Here is a 17,928-nt window from a genome sequence, read left to right on the forward strand (position 1 = left end):
AACAATGTCAACTAATAGAACACAACAGAACTGAACATCTACACATGAGCTTATCAATACTGTGTGCTGCCTATATCAATAACAATAGCATGTTGTTAGCTTGTTAGATAGAATAGTGTAGCCGAGCTAATCTCTTTGAAGTATTTTCCATGTAGTCTACTGCAGCTAAATATCTAATAATTTTAACAATAAAACTCACCAACAAATATTTTTTTCCCAGCTTCATTGTCTCTGTTAGCGCAGGGCGTTTGGTGACGTCGTAATTGACTGACGGATTTGAACCGTTTCTCTGATAACTTAGCGGTTGCCGTTTCGGATGACTGTACATTGCAGTCGTACTTTTGTTGTATTTCAGGGGTGACTTACATATTTTGTATGTCACGGTAGAATGGGCTTCGTCTTCAGTGAAGTATTTCCACACACTTGATGAACCGCTGCCAGTTTGCGACAATGACAAGCTGGGCTCCTCACCTGTCCGCTCGGAGGTGTCCATGTTGTCATTGTCACGTGATCAATGACTACTTGACGTGATCTAAGATTTCAATTCGTGCAATCCACGGATCATCCTTACAGCCTGAGGAAAGAAGCTATTCAGCTGCTTGGATGTACTAAAGCCATAGCTTGCATATCTCCTCCCTGGGGGCAGTAGGGAGAAGATAATAATAGTGAAGTTGACTAGCTGATTAGTCTGTACTAAAGGAAAAGTGGGTGGCAAATTTCACGTCTGTGAAGCTAGTTAGCTTTGCCCATAAACACTTAATGTGTCTAAAGCTAAATATTATGGTTTTGCGAGATATTACTGTGGCAGTTTCTTGTCTTTACATTATCAGCTAAGCAGCATTTGGCTCCAACAAACAACAGTTCTTCTAATGAGTCCTTCAAAGATATTAGAAATAAGAAAAAGATATTGGTAATAGGCTGCTAAGAATGTTGTCTTCTCTGAATATCTGATAATACTGCAAGGAGATGAAGACCACCGAGGTGCAGTAAAGCTGACGGTGTAATAACAGTAATGTCTGAGTAGGGTTAAATTACAACAGTAAAACAAAGGTCACTGACATGGATATTAGGCTGTGTTTAGTGATGGAAGATAATTTAGTGAGATAATCCTTAAGGACGGTGGCTGGTGGCTGTGGAGAGACTTCCAGAGGTATTTTGTATGTGTGCGAGCACATGAGCTTTGACTTGGCAGGAGAAACCGGACAGGTGGATGCTCAGCCAGCCAAAGTCCCATTACTTGCTCAGGGGGCAGCAAAGTGTGTGTGTCTCTGAGTGTGTGTGTGCGTGCATGAATGTGGTAATTACTTTTTCTCTCTATGTGTGTGTGTGCCGACCGGGTGATTAGAGATGGGTGGCGGGCGGAGGGCTTGTCAGAAGTTATCTTCCCATCTCATCTCATCATAGGCAGTCTGGCGGATTCCCTCGATGGCTCAACAGCCCGACGCCGCGGTGCTGCTGTCAATCGGGCCGTCAACGCCTGCAGAAATCGATGCCAATCTCCCTCGGTTTCTATTTTTAACCAATGCTCAGCACCCAGGCCTTTGATAAGGAGGCTGCCTTCTTTTGGCTCTCCCCTTCGCCTCGGATGAGCAGCACCCCCCCAACCAACCTCTTTCTCCTCCCCTGCTGATGAGAGGTGATAAGAGGCTGACGAGATGGAGCTGAAAGCGCCGACCTGTCTGACTCTCTGAAAGAGCCTTTTATGGTGGAGAAAATGATGATTGTTAGTACTATTACAAGTTAGTCAGAAAGGTTCTAATATCACAGTCAAATACATGATTGCATTTAAAATACCACTTTCATGTATGACCACTGGTGCATCAGCTACTACAACTACCAGAAATAGCTCTTCTTCAGCCTTTCATTGACAAAATAGAGCAGCAACACAATGGGAAAGCCCTTGATTAAAATTTAGCTTAGGTACAAAAAATCGTTTTTGGTGAATGTGCCTAACCGCCAGCATTTTAACAAGAAGTAGATATATTTTCTGAAAAAGGAAAGAGGAACACAAACGTTTCTGGGCAACTGGGAAAACTCTAACTGCTGATGTAAATTTTAGAAAGCTCCAGAACAGCTTCTTCGACAAATATAATACTGTAAGTTTCTTGTAGGTTTCATCTTATCATAAAGGAGAATAATGATGCATTATTATTTCAGAAATTTGATACCAAAAAAAAATACTCAACAATGTCACTGGACATAAGAGCAACGGCATACAATAAAATATATCCTACAGATAAAAAAACACAAAGCCTGTTAGAAGAGAACTCCTCTTCTGAATCTAGGGATCAATCACCAGAAGTCAAAGATGCTCCAATAGCTCACCATTACAGGATATGAACAATATGTGTCAAATTTTAGATTCTAGATTATTTTAAGTAAAATATGTTCACTTGGTTTGTATTCATTAAGCTAGCCATAAGCTAACATGAGATTGAGAAAATCTATTCTAGTGTAGGAGATGTGGATTCGTGTTCTATGGAAAACATAGTAAAGCTGCCATCCACAGCTTCATTATTTTGTGCATTTGACATGAAATGAAGCAACAGGTAAACATTTACACTTTGTATCGCAAAAGGTTCATGTGAATCACAGTAGATTTCATTTGGATTTCATTTGACACAAAACTTAAAAAATGAATTAGGACTAAGATTGCTCCTAATGATACATATTCTCACATTTTTACCGCAAGCACTTACAGTATCTTTGGTGCAGTCAGTAGATTCTCTGACCTTTACAATGTGGCTCTCAGTCAATTGTACCCAATGTGCATTGCATCTATGAAACCATCAAAAACTGTACAAATGTCTTCTGTAGATATGAAATCTTTTCTTCCTCCAGTAAACTTGTACTGAGACTGTAGTTGAAACCTTTTATGTTGATTTTACTGTACTGGGGTAGAAAATACCAAAAAAAGTATACCCAAGTGTCAGTGTCTCAGAGCTATGATGCAGTACAAGAGAAGATGTACCACCTGTCTGTTGATTGTCATCGTCCTCCTCCTCTCCTCCAAGGACTTGACAGTGCTTTGTCACCGCTCGGTGTGCGTTACACCGGGAATGGTTGGAAAACACATCCCCCTCCCTCGCGTGTTTCGACTTCAGATGTTGAACATTAATAATCAGAATTGCCCTGCGAGTTTCTGCGTCGACAGCGATCATGTGCTGACAAGAAAGAAGTTGTGTTGGGAGTTGTTGGAAATGTATCACAGATTAATCATATTTGGCACAATGGAAATGCAGGGGGGTTGTTTTTGAAATGAATATTTAGTATTCATGTCCAGAGGACTAGCCTTCAGAAAAGGACGTTCAGCAATATGCAAGTTTTCCTCTCCACCTGGAGTTGCTAATATAAACTCTTATATTGAGATCCTTTTTCTCATTTCAAGTAGAGCAAAACACTTACATGCATTTAATTAAAGCAAGTTGCGTTAGATGTTTTTAACAGCCTCCGTCTAACGGTGATTCAGACCCAGCAGCAGCAGTGAGTATGCAGGGCGGCTTGCTGGTCAGACAGAACCTTATGCAACCGAGAGGTCACATGTTTGACCCTCGTCACGCCAAGCGAACAGCTGTGTGTTTTGGCATCGTGCCCTTGGACAAAGTAACCCTAACTCTCCTGAAGTCCTTCTGAATCAGATCAATTCTAATATCAAAAATGTCAGAAATAATAACCCATTTTCAGTGTAAAACACAAATTAACAGATCAAAGCTTCACCCATCGTTTCTTGTGTTTTTGAGAAAATGTCTTGCATCGTTTTAGTGCACGTCTATTTTGATCTAAAGTTGTTGGCAGAACTCGTTTCAAACATTTTCCCTCTAATTGGGTGTTTTTGTGGATGCAGGATTAATCAGCCGCAGGGTATTTAATGTTGTTTGGGCAGCTGAGAGGTAATACAGCCAAGCCATTAACATATCATTAAAGAGTCCTAAGCACTGTAATTGCAGCCAGAACGCTGACGCTACACTCTCATTAAGTGGACTCCAAGAAGAGACGTCTCGTTGTGATAGGGTTTTTTGTGAGATATCGTGAAAAATCTGTGTTACTCAGCACACTGTTGTCACAATGGGATGCCCACAGGTCACACTGTGAGCGGAGATCATTTCCAGGATGCCATGTGGGCTTTTGAAAGCCACCCCGCTTTCATCGTTCAGAGAGTGCAAAACATGGACTCAAATTGCTGGCTACCTTCACAGGGTTATAGCTGTGCTAGCAGCATGGCTCCGTGGATGGCAGTGTCAGTGAAGTTGGTCAGTGCATCACTTTGGTTCTGTTAAAAATGGATAAATGTGACAGTAACCAACAGGGCAAGATGCTTTGATAACAACTGGAACCAATACTGCACAATAAATTGGACCTTTCCCTCATCTTTTTGGATAAATTAAATGTCTACAGGAAACACAAGAAAGTCCAGTTCCTTTGTTGCTTTGGCAATGTCCTGATTTTGCCACAAGCAGCAAAATTGGATTCACAAAAATTAATGAATTTGGAAGTGCCATAAACTGCAGTTCCAGAAATGACCACTTGATGGTGCCTCTAAAAATGAGTCAGTCTGCAGATCATGTTAAGAGAACAAAAGCAGTTTAGGCCTCTATAGCTAATATTCCCATTCATCTGTGTTGTTCTTGATCTTGTTAGAATTTTGTCAAGGCTTAAAATGAACAATAACTTAAAGGCTGTTTATTTGTGATAGTTCTGACTCTGCCTCCTCCCAGGTCCACCCATGTGCCACCTCTTTGGCAGTGCAAGACAGCGGCCAGTGCCACCGACACTGATCTTCAAAACCTCTCATCGGGAAAAAAAGGGATTGTCCATCTCTGTTTAGTCAGTGTCCACTGTGAGGTTTCATTTGGGATGTGAGTAAAATACCCATTTAGTGTTGAACAGACAGCTCTGAGAAGGATATGTATGCGCCGCTCAGAATTAATTGTAAATTGACACTTGTTGAAGCAGAAAGTTGAAGTGTTTGATTCAGTGGCGCCTAGTGATGAGGCTTCAGACTGCAACCAGTTGAAAACCCCTTCCTCTTCAAGCTTGCTGGCGTACGTACACTTGTGTGTGTTACAGCTAAATTGACACACAGGAACACGACAGTATATTAAAGTTCTGCTATAGATCCTTTTAAATTCTACACACTGGTCTTTTAATTTATTCAGTGCTTTGACCTGTGTCCAAACACCTTAAATGACATGAACCTGACATCAACAGAACCTTCAAACAGACAGCGGCAGGATAATGTGGTTTTGGTACTTGGTAAAAAAAAGAAAAAAAAAAGAAAAATAACTGTGAACGTGATTTTTGTTTCCTAGAAGCAGGTGTTACGTTTCACCCCTGTGAAAATTTCATTTCGCACTGAAACCGTTTACCTGCAGATAGTGACACACACTGCAACACTTGCTCTTTTCATGAAACGCCAAGAACCTGCTGATTCTGCCTCACTGAGTTCGGCTGCTGAGCACACGATGGGAGATGTCAGTGAACACGAGGAGGCACGGTATATGTGGATTTAATGCCAATTACAGATCTTGCAGAAGAAGTTTTTTTTTTTTCCATCTTAGAATTAGGACAGATTTGAGTTTCGTCCTTTCTATTCTATTAGACAAGAAATGTTTTCTCACTATGCATAAAACTGTGGAATTCTGAAAACTTGCCTAATAATATTGACTCATCTTCTGTATCTACACTTTGCAGGACTCATCTGTGTCAATATTTGACAGACTTTCTGGTTTAATTACAGATTCCCTTTTGTGCACTCGCCCAAATTTCAGGGATTATCCAATTACCGTTTGCGTGCCGACAAACAAGGGAGCCTCTTTGCCTTTCACTAATTGGAATGAGGACTGGTGCCAGCGCTCAAAGGAGAGAGGCCTATCACTGAGAATTATTGAATAGAAAAGAAGCAAAGGGGGAAAAAAGGAGGGATGTGTGGTCCGCCTTGGGCTGCTTGTGGATTTCCTCTGATTTCATCAGAAAAAAAAAAAGAAAAAAAAAAAGATGGCTGAAGCGATTTCCCCAGACAACAGCCAGCTGCTGTGTGTAGGCGAGCTTTGCTGCCCAAAATCTCTGAGAAAAGAAAAGTGAAAGAATCACGCTGTGTCTCTGCAATTCATCCTCTGCATCTGACTTACCCTTAAACAATCTTTCAGCTCGCCTGCTGTCAGACAAGTCTTTAGGATAACTTGCAGCGAGGATGACATCTTTATTTTTTAATGAATCATGGTGCAATTGGTGGTGCTGTGTTCGGGCAATTTCATGGCTTAAAGCAGCTTTTACATACAGTGAACAACAGGAGTGATTACGACAGCAATTAAACTGTAATTAAGTGATTAAATTGCACTTATTGGGTCTTTATTTATTGGGTCGGTTATTAACTTCTAAACCAATTACCGAAGGTAAACTGAAATGTGCTGCTGCTAATAATTTCACTGCTCATTTTTTTGTGCACATGAACCAGTGTCATCTCTTCGCCCTGAGATTTAATCAAACCCAGAGAGAGGTTTTTGTTAAACTGCGAGAAAACGCTCTTGTAAAACTGATGGTGTGCGCACCATTTGAAAAACAACAACCCCCGACATAAAAAAAAAAGAAAAAAGAAAAATAGTTTGACAGACAAATGAAAGAAGAGATATGCAGCAGGTTGATCTGGTGTGATTCATAATTTATTGAGCAGCACCGAGGTTACAACAGGGAACAAATGAAGCACAGAAAAACAAAAGAGCATTATTTATTACAGGAAAAATCAAAGCGTCAGCCTGAGGTGGTGTAGATAAAATAGCACAACACTCGTACGTTAAACCTACTGTACCAGAGCACCTTATATTATTCCGGCTGTCAGACGAAAACCCCATTACGCCGACGCTGAAGATTTTTGGGTTTCCACCTGAAGAGTGCGTCGTGACCTTAACGCGTGAAAGTCAAACGTGCGGCTGTCAACGTGAAGAACAAGGCTGTCTTGTTTCACTGATCATCTTGGCATTTTGGAAGAAGACGCCCTCGGGCAGGTGAAGTGGAGGACGGCAACAATCTATTCAGACACAACTTCCCTTTCGTTCGCCAGCGATTTTAAATAATGTAATGAAGCTCTTTCCCATAGATGCTAATTTGGTTGATTCCCACCTTTAGATTCCCATGGATCCCTGCTGGTTTAGGATCGAATCCTCTCTCATCCTCCTCTAATGTGCCTCCCCTGCTCTACTATTCTCTCAGACCTCCTCCTCCTCCTCATGTCTCTATAAAGAAGTGTGTGTGTGTGTGTGTGTGTGTGTTGGGGGGGCTATGTAGGAGTGGGAACCTGAAAAATAAATTAAATTGATAATGCAAGCTAAAGAAACTTCCCAACCCACCCACTGAATATTAGATCATAACAACTTACCAGCCTAAATAAATCATTAAACCTCAGCAGACCTCATCCATCGCAACTTCATCGGGGATAATTATCCCACCTCACATCGGTGCAGAATGTCACACAACTTGCAAGCGTGCTTCAACTTCTTGTAATGTCCGGGGATTAATAATTCACTCTCTGGTTTCTGACAACAGCCCCCATTTTGCCTTTCTTCACATTCTGTTTCGGGGTGGACGTAGGAGGCGGGCGGGCGGGGAGGGATCAAGCAGCTTATTCTACAGCAAATACAAACAGAAGGTTGACATTTAAACCCAAAACCTCACAGCACCCAGCCGGACCTGCTCGCGGGGTAATTTGAATTTCTTGCTTAATTGCTTGACACCGAGTTCAACTCAGGCAGAAAGTTACCGCTGATAAATAGCCTGTCATTATTAGGCATCTCGAGTCGGCTAAAAATTTGGACCTAATTTGCGAGCAGGCCAAAAAAAAAAAAAAAAAAAAAAAAAAAAAAGGTACGAGTGACGGTTTTCAGGCTCGTGCTCCAAGATTTAAAGAGACGGAGTTATTCAACGGGAAGAATCGGCTTCATCAGACCAGAGACTTGAAACTACATCTAAATATGTCTGTAATTAATTGCTGCCACAAATCCCCAAGTTTAGTGACTTTAAAGGGATAGTTTGGTTTCTTTGAAGCGGGGCTGGATAAGGCATCGATCCATAGCCAGCGAATTACCTAAAGAAAGTAGAGGGTGGATTGAAGAAGTTCGAAGTCCACCTAAAAATCCATATCAGCTTAACTGTTTCATTCAGAGGAGTATCACATCGCCCTCAAAATGGGGAACTAATTCTGCTCCTCTTGTCTTCAAAGCCGACAGACCCCACTGACAAAAACAGTAATTTTACCTCATAAAACACGGGAGTTGCTGGTCTACCGCCGCCTCGAACACTTCAGTTCAAACCCAAATGAATGCGTTAAAACGCTGAACATCCCGCAGCACAAGTCCAGTAAATCAAATTTTCTGCAGAGTAAAAATTTGTGTTTTTATCACTGAAGTGTGCTGGCTCCACAGACAGCGTCGTTAATGGTCGTCACAGCCCCTCGTGTTGAAGTTCATTCATGGTTCTCTGAATGGTAACTGACAATACCGGTGAGTTTTCTGTGTTGCCTCCTAAGGAAGCTGTGTCAGACAGCCTTTTCTGATGGGGAATGGTGTCTTTTATATTGCTCTCGTCAAAGCCACCAGACTACACTGGCAAAAACAGCCATTTTATCTCGCAGCTGGACGGGAGTCGCTGGTCTACCTCTGCCTCTTTGAGGTGCTTGGTAAGTAAATTGTGGGAAGAGCTACTGAATGAATTGTCGTGCAGTTCTGTAAAAGACTTCTGCATCACGTTCAAGCTGAGTCGTGGAGATTTTCAGAGATTTATTGAGTCCTGTCACCAGGTCGAAATATCACATTCTTCTTAAATTTTTAGTCAAAAGAAAGGAAGAAGTTGTGTTTACCTTTGTGCAAACTGGCAAATGTTATAGTCAACCAAGATAAACCTAATAAGATCATGGCTTCACTGACTGAATCAAGTAGTAACCTAAACACAGTTTCCCTTAAGAAAAGAAAAGTACAGACCTGTTAAAGGTTCTCAGCTATTTTTACGTTCAGTATGAAATAAGCATTTAACACAAATCCCTCCTCCTCCCACACATGTGGCATTAAATGTCCCATTATGAGGTGAGAAAAATGAAATTATTTCATGGCCCTGAACGTGAACTTCAAGTGTGAACACCAGGTTTCTGCGCGCCTTATCGTCATTGGAGGATGGATTCATTATTAAACAACAACTGATGACCTACCTCTGCGAGCTGTTTCAGTCCTCCTGATCTCTATTTTCAGAACATTCCAGCCCCAGTTTTGTACAAGTGACCCAAACAGGGCAGAAGGATGCACGAATGAGTTGGAAATTCAATGCACACGCAGGTAGGAAAAGTAGGTCCGTTCACATATAAAGGTTCAGATCGATCAGATCAAAAGTCAAGCAGTTCCTCCCCTAAAATCTATTCAAATCTATTCAAAAAATATTTTTCCCATAACGACAGCGGAGTGGCAACCCCTCCTCTGCAGCGATCGCCGTGCACCGCTTGTACGACGTGCACGCTCTTGATAACAGGCAGGACGCTGATGTGAACATGGCAGCTGTCATATCCACAGGAAGCTCGCCGCACGTGTTGGCCAGAGCGTTGAGCACTCACCGCGTGTTTAGTGGCTTCTACTCCTACATGAACCCATCTACCATCACGTAGGAATAAAAAGCCATAAGACACAACAGCAATCTCGCAGGAGGGAGGAAAGGGAAGGAAGGACGGAAGGAAGGAAGGAGGGAAGAATATTAATAGAGGGCTCCACGCAGCCAAATGAGCCGTGCGCCTTTCGGGAGGTGTAGAAATGGGCGGTAGACGGGGAGTGTGGTGGTGGAAAGTTGATTTTGGATGAAGGAAAGAAAGGAAAGTAGGGAGGAAAGGAGTCATTCAAGAAGCAGAAGTAACCCTCAGGTGGAGATTCAGAAGACCATGCTCTCTCTATTGGATTATATGCAGCAGATGAATTTGTATTGCAGGCATTACTAGATCCAGACATTCCTCAGTGTGTAAACTATATTTGATATGCTGGAAGCAAACTGCTCTGATGAATGTAACCGAACTCCATCTGCTCTGTTACCAAACACGCGCATTTTCCACAGGCGGCCCGCTCATGTTTTAATGCGCCGCTTAAATGAAAGCCCGCGCTTCTTCAGATGTTTCACAAATAAATGTCTGCTTCTTAAAACCAGACATGCTCCTATTAATATCCACTTCACAGTCTGCAGCTCGTCCCGGAGCAGAAAGCAAGTCACGCTTGCGTGCCAAGAGGGGTTACAGTACGAGTGTATGCGCGCACAAGTCAGCCGGATAAATATGTATGACTCCGCCGCGGTAGGTTTCCTGCTTTGTATGCTAATGACCTTATTCAAGTTTAATAATGCAGCGTAGGTGCACCGAGGGTGGGGAGGCGGAGGCGGGAGGCGGAGGAGGGGCCGATGCGCCACCTCACGAGATGAGGCGTGAGCAGTGAGGTAACCGATTACATTTAATCTCACTAATCAGGCTGCAGAAAAGAGTCTCCGCTGAGACTGCGAAGGCTGCAGCTGATAATAAAGGCCGTGATGTATGCGAGTCGATTACTGGCCGGTAATGGTGCCGTCCAAATTAAAAATTCAGTGGAGTGTGGAGGTGTCTGTGGAATCTGCTGTATGTATCGCAACTTTTTAGCAACAAAAGGAATTATAAAAGACAGAGAAATGTGATTTTAAAGCAGTGGAATCCAGCACATCATCAATCAAAGTAAGGACCTAACGTAAGTGATTTTACTCCGGGTGAATGCTGCTTTATATTTCTGTTCCACTGCATTACACATGGATATATTTGATCCTATGTCATCATATTTAAAACATGTAGCCTAGCGTAGCGCCACTCAATTCTTATCCGAGTATGAATCCGGTAACACACTGTTTGGATTCCATTACAGGCCGTGTATCAACTGATACTAAGAAACAAATAGCGCCGCATGTGATTAGATAGTTTTACAATCAGTCGGAGCCATTTTGTTGGCATTCAGATAACGTGTACGACTATAAAGACCACCCACACCATTTGTTGGCGCAGCAGATTCTTGCCGGAGCATCATCAGTTCCCAGCAGAGTGACCCCAGACCAGTTTCGACGTTTTGTCCGAGAGTGGAGCCATGTGGAGCCGCGATATCAAGGAAATGTCGGTTAATTCACTGTCACTGTCCTAGCGGCAAATAACTAACTAAATGGAACCCATCCTTGAAAAAATAATTATTTGATATGTATTTTAGTGTTTTAGTTTTGCCAAAGTCCCACCCACTAACATGGAGGTTAGGACCTATATTACAGCCAGGCACTAGGGGGAGCTCTTCTTGCTTTGGCTTCACTTTCGAAGAGCAGTTTCGTCGTCCATCTTTATCCCGTCTATGATCCCTACATAAAACGACCTTTATGTAAAATATTCATTACCTCAACGCTCCTTTTACCTGCAAATGGTTAGGCTTTGAAGTTAAACCTATAGATAATAGTGAGTTTAGTCAAAAGAGAAGACAGTATGAAGAGCAAGGGTTGATGTAAATGTGTGTGGGATCAGATCTTTGTGTCTGCACACCGTGTTGTGTGCCACCCCTTGTGTGTTTGGACGTGGACACTTGGTTTTCGGGGCTCCTGTTGTCGCAGGTCTCCATGTCGACCCTCCCGGAGGACCCTGCCGCAAAAACACAGGAGAGAAAGAAAAGAAGAGTGAGGACGTGAGGAACTCAACCTGAAAGCACTTCTTCCTGACAAAGTCTCAAAGCTCAAACTGTGACTCCGCACCGACGCTCCAGACCCGGCATTAACCATAAACCGACCGCCTTGAGGAGAAACTACTTGTTGATGGCAATTTACGGTGCCTAATGAAAAGTTAACAGCGAGCCCACTCAGACGTTTTCTGCACCTGCTACCGTCTCCGCTGAGCTGGAGATTGTTGACAGCAGGTGAATTCCACGTTAAAGCAAACCAACCGTGCTCTTACTCCACCTATACATTTCTTGCAAAAAAAAATGCCCTTGTGAACGAAAACAAAACAAAAAATGTTTAAGCTATTAATTTATCATCTAAAAGGTTCTGGGAATTATTCGGGATAACACTCCACACAATGAGCAGTGACATCTTCATTGAAAAATGATTGATTGGAGCTGCCAAGGAGACGGGCTGTTTGAGAGACAGATCACTCAAACAGTCAAGCTGTAAAAGCCCAATAATATGATGAATGGTCTATTTACCCAACAGCTGAGGGGAGACTTGCATAAAGATTAAACGTGGGGGTTGTTTTTTGTTTTTTTGTTTTTTCTTTTGGAGGTATCCCGGTCACAGCAATAGATATAAATCTGCACAATACGTCGGTGTTCTCCGTCATCGAGCCAGTTGGAAATGAATTTAACCGGCGAGTGATTTTGGGCTACGAAAAACACGGCCTCGGCTCATTCATCACCTCGGATTGTCTTACAGCGAGAGGAAAAATAGGTTTATTGATTATGAGGTAGTCACTTCGCACGTGTGCGGATTCCCACCTGCACGAATATCACAAACACATACCACCAAGGGTCTAGAGCGTAGGTCGTAAAATCTTTGGTTGACTGGACATTTTTTATGCGTTTTTATGTACATATTTTAGTAAAGGGATAAGGGATAGCTTAATATTCAATGCAAAATGATAATACAAATGTCTATTTATAAATAGCACTAGACCAAGTTTAACATAGAACACATATGGGGTTTTCTACTCAATCTCTCCATCAGTTCGGGGCGTGAACAACGTTGAAGACCCCTGGACTCAAGTATCACAAAAAGTGTGGATATTTGTGATTAATCGCTTCTGCTTTCAACTTGGCACAAAGAAAGTTTAAGCCACATTATCATTACGCCGTTATTAGTCGCACATTATTCTCCTTCACTGGAGGCCCTCGTGTCTATACACTCATGTATCATAAATGGACCATTTAACACTTGCACAAACTGTATCTAAAGTCAAGCCACTAATCACTTAACTAAACAATGTCTCCGAGGATCGCGTGTTGATAGAGTGACCCAATTTTTTTTTTTTTTTTTTTTTTTTTTACACACAGCATCTATAATTGATGCGCGATAGATGTAGCAGCCGCAGATCTGATAAGGGCTTGGCTCTGATGGATCTCCAGATAGGCTTCCGTGGAGGTTGGGGGGGGGTGGGAACAGATGTAGAGTCGTGCATCAGAGAGGGATGGGGTTGCCTGTGATCGTTTCCACCCTGCAGCGAACAAAATAGCCCTCATATATCCCTGTAATCTGCATTAGCGCCGGAGCACAAGCCAGGAGACAGCACAGAGGGGGATGAGTAATGGGGCTACCGCTGATTTGGCAGGCCTATATTACACCTCAAAACCGAGGCATGCCCAACTGGCGAGAATATGAAATGAGGATGTCACAAATAAACACCATCCCCACTTGAATGCAATATTTATTACACCCAAACAAAAAAAAAACACGCTTTTAGCAAGCGACTGGCTACTTTAGCCTTTCCCGGCTAATTGCACAGAAATGCGTTTTGCTGAAACAGAACTTTAGTTGTTTTATTTTAGCATCTCCATTTTCGTCTTGTCTACAATCCCGAGGGAACTATTTATACTTCGTTTTTCGCTCCACTCCATTATTTCTATTGACTGGCATATTTCAGCTCGTGCTCCATTTCTGCCCAGAACTCAATAGGTCTGGTGATGAGTAATGGCTTTTCATTGTTTTTGTCATTTTCTGTCTGTATTACACCTAAAAAAAACTAAACAAAAAAAAAACAAAAAAAACACATAGCCACAAGCAACTAGTCAGAGTATGAACATGAGACCAGAGCGGCAGGCGGAGAAACAAATGACTCGGCCCAGCATCCACAGCGCGTCGTAAAAAACATCATCCAAAATAGCCCCGCGCACCCCGAAGGCAAAGGCAATCAGTTCCATCTAGTCCACGTCTGGGGCTCACTCCGAACTCCAAACCAGCCTTTGCATAACAGAATTAAACAGCGAAGTTATTTTCAACTGAATATTTTTAATTATGCAAGTACAGCTCGGCAAGAGAAGAAGCTGCAGCCCAAGTAGCAGAAATCTTTTCATCGCAAACGGATCTCGGGAATATCAAATGAGAGCGTAACAAACACAGCGCCTGGAATTAAACCCTTGTAATGGCTTGTAACAGGATATGCTTACTTGCTATCTGAAATTAAAGCGTAGATATTACATCCCTCGAGGCCAATCAAGTACTTATGTGCATATTCTGCGGGGACACTAATGCTCAACCAACTGTTTGTGTGGCGCTTAGTGTGTGTGTGCGACGCCTGCGTCTGACTTAGTTCAAGTTCCTCTCATAATTTATGGTTTCCCCGCATTAATAAATTGCAACGCGTCATTTTTTCTATTTATAATTAAAATATCTCATAAACAAAACTCACAGCTCAGGGAGAAGAGAATCCGCGCTCTGCTAATGTTGTTATTTTTGCTCCACTTTGAACAGAAATTTGATTACGGCGAGGAGACAGAACGTAACAAATGGTGCAAAGACTTTTCCATCAGATAAAAAACAAAAACAAAAAAAAAGGCAAAACATTTAATCAACACCACCTCTGAATAAAAACATCAACATATGGTGGCTGTAGATTTACATATTTGAAGGGACGCGCGGCCGACCATCATTTTTCTCTTCCTCGTTTCTTTTCGGGGAAGGGAAAACGGGGTGATGTCGCTTCATTATCCGAGCGACAAATCGGCAAAATGGGAACCGTGAAAGGCCGAGAATAAGACTGGAAATGAGTACGAACCGTAAGAACCGAAGAGCTTCTTCAGATAATAAGCTCATGAATATGAATAGCTTTAAGACTGTGTCCATTTAAAAGCAATCCCTCACCACACCTTTGATGATTCCGGCACAAGGGCTTTCATTAGAGAACCTGTTTCTACAAAAGACAACGCTTCATTGAGCTTTATGTACGGCGCATGGCGACTACAGGTCCTTGAGGTCGTTAGGAGAGCACACTGTTCATTAGGTTATTGGGAAAGTGTGCATTTGTGAAATTCCCCTCGTTAGTGACCTTTACACTCCCGCTAAGTTTCTGCTGCCGCTGTTTTTCCACCGCAGGGGCATTAGAAGATTGCATTTTCCATTTCGTGTTTCTCTACAATTTAAAAAAAATGCCTGTGGAAGCATTTTGTAAGCGAGTAGTAGATTAACTCTCGACTCCCTGCAACATCTGACTGACCCGAGAAGCTGAAAGGTGTTGCCATCACCATGGGATGTTGTGATTTACTTTGTAAGGTGCCCTTTAATGAGACAAAAGAGCCTCATAAGGAAAACGGTAAGAATGGAGAGAAAAGCACTGCCTCGATATGTTATACGGATGCATTAGAGGTTTGAAAATTAAACTGATAGAATTAGGACCCAAAGGTTGTGCTTGAATACGTCGCAAATCCTACATCTGAATGGAAACTAGCAAGTACATTCTGCTTTTGCGCCAGAGGAACCAACTCTCCAGACCAGCAGGGGGCAGCAGTCTGTCTCACTTCATATCAAAATGAGCCAGGATTAATGTGTATTTAATGAAAATAATATGTGTATTTAATAAAAAAATATATAAATGAAAAATGTATAATCAACCAATGATTTTGGGACCCTCCTGCATTAGACCTATGGTCTGCGGTTTATTTCTTCTCTATTTCTAAATATTTCAATAACTGAACGTCCAGTTGAGATGAACAGGAATTACTAGCTAAGCCCTTTTGACCAGGACTGTGTATCGCTACTGATTTCCTGATTGGTTTTGATTCAGACTGTTCAAGGTCAGTTAATTTGGAGAGATTTCCGTTTTAAAACAATGTTGTCTTTGGTTCCAAAGATTTGTGATGTTTTCAAAGTATTTAACCTCTAGTTGGCAGATTTTGCATGTGGCGTTGTTTTTTTGCCCCTTTGTTTGTTTTTGTTTCTCTGTCTGCACCCAAAAGCGCTCTCAGGGTTTCTAACTTCTGTCTTGTGGACTAATCTTGTTGCGCGGGCTTGCAAGGTTTGTCTTGTGTGACATTTCTAATGAGAGGATGCAAGGAATCACACTCGATATCAGAATTTTCAAATTGAGACTGTTCGGTATGAGAAAACTGATGTTTTAAACCCAGCCCTACACTTACACTTTGTCGTTGAGTTACATCCGCCAAATCCGCTTATCTTCTTGGGCCAACGTGATCTGACAGACACACTTCGCTGCAGCTGAATTAGCAACAAAGCCGCAACCAGAGGTTCAACCCGTGGCACGAATGTGAGGCGCACTGTAAAAACTGGAGATGGGATTTAGGCTCGTTGAAGTGAGGAGCCGTTCCTTTCGAGGAGCCGTTCAAAAGAGTGACTCATTTTGACATTTATTTATTTTTAAGATGCCAGCCTGAGGGTAGCTTTTTAGAAATGAACAAACATAGACACCCCACCAGTACGTATTCTCTGAATGGTGGGGTATCTGAGTCTATCTATATTTAAAATATAGATTCTAGATGCACAGATGCTTTGCAGACACCTTGCAACTGCGAAGAGCCAGTCAATAGATTCGATTTATTTGCGAACATCACAACTATAGTAAAAACTAGCGTCGCCAATGGCCGACCGTAATGAAAATTCACCTGGGTACCATTACAGATAATGTTCTGGTACGTAGTCCAGCATTTGCTCCTCTAATGCAATGCGATTTTATGTCTTAGCTGATGGGTTGCTCAACATTTCCTCCTCTATGCGCTGCTAACTCCTTTTAGCTTTTTACTCTCCGTTTGAGCTCACATTTATGATGTTACATGATGTTTGTTTTATTGTTGTTTTTATGGCCAATTTAACATCTGGCCAAGGGACAGTTGGTGAAAATGTGCTTTTTGGCTAACACCGGCACATTAGCATTTAATGGCGGGGCGGTGATGGCTGACGCACATGCACAGAGACTCCTAAAAAAAATAATACAGAGAAGAGAATGCATGGAAATCTCACTGTAGATAAACCATTAGAAGAGGATATTATGTGCATATAGAGTAAAAATGTTATTAGCAAACAGCACGTCAGGAATTAAATTAGGCTCTAGGCTGCGCTAGTTTGAACTTGTGTCACTTTTCGAGATAAAGCCCCAACTTTTTCCCTCACCAGTGTACACACAGCACTGTACAGGATGTTTATGTAGGGCAGCCAAGTTTTGAAATTAATAAGGAACTAAAAATCAAAACCGAGTACGCAACAAATCACCCTTATCTGCTCTGTCGTAGCTCTTCCTCCTCTCTCCAGCTGCCTTTGCGCTTTCATTACTCACCGAAGGTTTCCTCTCTCCCGCCGACTCCAAAAGCGAGAACATTTTCATGAAGGCAATAAAACGCTCATCAGCGAAGGCCCGAAATGATTTTTTAATATGACGACATTTTAATGAGGACTGAAGGAGATGGCTGGTTTGGCTGATGGCAGCACCTCTTTATCAATGAGTGGCAGGGAAGAACTAATGGCACAAAAGCAAGGAAGGAGGCCGACCGTTTTCCCTCTCTGTATCCCTGACTCACACACACACACACAACGCACACTTTATATTCTTTATTTGCGGGCGCTAAATTAAATTTCGCCATGATTCGAGTGTTAGAAAGATAGGAGGCTATTGTTTCCCCTCTCTCCGGCTCGTGGTTATTACTTGAGATGCTGGTCGTATTTGACCTTTTTTTCTTTTTTTTTTCCTGGACAGTCCTTTATCCATCCCACCACTTTTCATCCGGGTGTTTACGTGTGTTACGTCATTGCCTGGAATTTAACGGAAGGACTTTACGTTTTAGCTGCATGAGAAAACCTGTCAGATGTGAGTGCCGAGATTGATTGCGCCGACAAAAGTTCGAGCTGTTGGACTCGAAGGGTTGTGATGAATTTACAGTGAGAACCAGATAAGGCTCAATTTGAAAATCTCATGACGAATCCTAGCTA

At 42.3% G+C, this 17,928-nt stretch overlaps 1 long non-coding RNA gene across 1 annotated transcript in view; it reads right to left on the reverse strand.

Moving 5' to 3' along the window:
- Positions 1–6,641: 6,641 nt before the first annotated feature.
- The window catches only part of LOC125000352, a 49,124-nt gene continuing 37,837 nt past the window's right edge, over positions 6,642–17,928 (reverse strand). The window contains exons 3-4 of the long non-coding RNA XR_007111321.1: positions 11,555–11,650; positions 6,642–7,620 (exon numbers count right to left, since the gene is read on the reverse strand). This is a non-coding gene — a long non-coding RNA (uncharacterized LOC125000352). The remainder of the gene's footprint in view (positions 7,621–11,554; positions 11,651–17,928) is intronic.

This window comes from Mugil cephalus, chromosome 22 (genome assembly GCF_022458985.1).
Source record: "Mugil cephalus isolate CIBA_MC_2020 chromosome 22, CIBA_Mcephalus_1.1, whole genome shotgun sequence".
Lineage (NCBI taxonomy): Eukaryota > Metazoa > Chordata > Actinopteri > Mugiliformes > Mugilidae > Mugil > Mugil cephalus.